This window comes from Haliaeetus leucocephalus, unplaced genomic scaffold (assembly GCF_000737465.1).
Source record: "Haliaeetus leucocephalus isolate CR32 unplaced genomic scaffold, Haliaeetus_leucocephalus-4.0 Scaffold560, whole genome shotgun sequence".
NCBI lineage: Eukaryota > Metazoa > Chordata > Aves > Accipitriformes > Accipitridae > Haliaeetus > Haliaeetus leucocephalus.
In genome coordinates, this window is record NW_010972996.1 from 80 (window position 1) to 1,040 (window position 961).

The window sequence follows — 961 nt, forward strand, 5'->3', positions numbered from 1 at the left end:
CGTTTCACCCATAGGCTCTTATCGCTGTTCCACCTGCCCCTGACTCTACATCCCCGGGCAGAGCAGCTCCAAGCCAAACACACCCGTGCACAAACACACACAACACGGAACACTACCAACAAGGCGATTCAAAGAGAGAGAAAACTCTCAGCAAGAAGAATGACGACCCCCGGACGGGAGGCGCCATCCGGCAAATTGACCTACAGCGCCCAAAACCACAAAGCGAGGAGGCTCTACGACAGCCCCAAAGAAGAAGAGGCAAAAGTAAGGGCCCGTTACAAGATGGTACTGTCAAAACCAAGATGATGGATGTGTAAGAAGCCTGTCATCAAGACCTAGGAACATCAAGGTGCAGGGAAGAAGTCCCAGTCCAAGACAACACATGGCTAGAGAGCAGAGCTGCCAAAGCAGCCCGGAAGAGCGCCGCAAAAGAGAACCGGTGGGAACCTTCTGACACCAATCCATGCTTTACAGCTCCGAGCGCAAGAAAAGCACCCGACTGGCACAGTGCCGATGAGTAAGGGCATTCGAGACCCTAGGGACGGTGCCCGAAGCGCATGCCGCGCTCCCTGAGCGCAAAGACTGATGATGGCATTGAGACCCGAGGAAGATCGAAGGCACAGAAGACAGACTACACAAACTACACACCACCACAGACACAGGCTGGAACTGCCCTGCCCGGCACACGCTGGTCTCGGGCTCAAAAGCAACCCGCTCCCTTCATCTGCCCAAACAGGACTGCTCCTGGACAGCCCTGCCCTCCTACTCTCACTTTAAAACCCCTCCCGGCAATTCCCAGCTGTGTCCCTTCCTCCCAGCCTCTCCCCAGCCCGGGTCCCTCAACTTAACTTTCAGAGGGCCAAGGGTACGAATCCATCCTCTGCAAAAATCACATGGGCTAACTGGGATGATCCGGCAGTCGCCAGGTTCCTCTTCATCATCTGCAGTGAAGACAAAAAAA

General features: G+C 55.0%; 1 long non-coding RNA gene across 1 annotated transcript in view; it reads right to left on the minus strand.

Moving 5' to 3' along the window:
• Positions 1–845: 845 nt before the first annotated feature.
• LOC104838037 overlaps positions 846–961 on the minus strand; it is a 2,541-nt gene continuing 2,425 nt past the window's right edge. Inside the window, exon 3 of the long non-coding RNA XR_775006.1 lies at positions 846–941. This is a non-coding gene — a long non-coding RNA (uncharacterized LOC104838037). The remainder of the gene's footprint in view (positions 942–961) is intronic.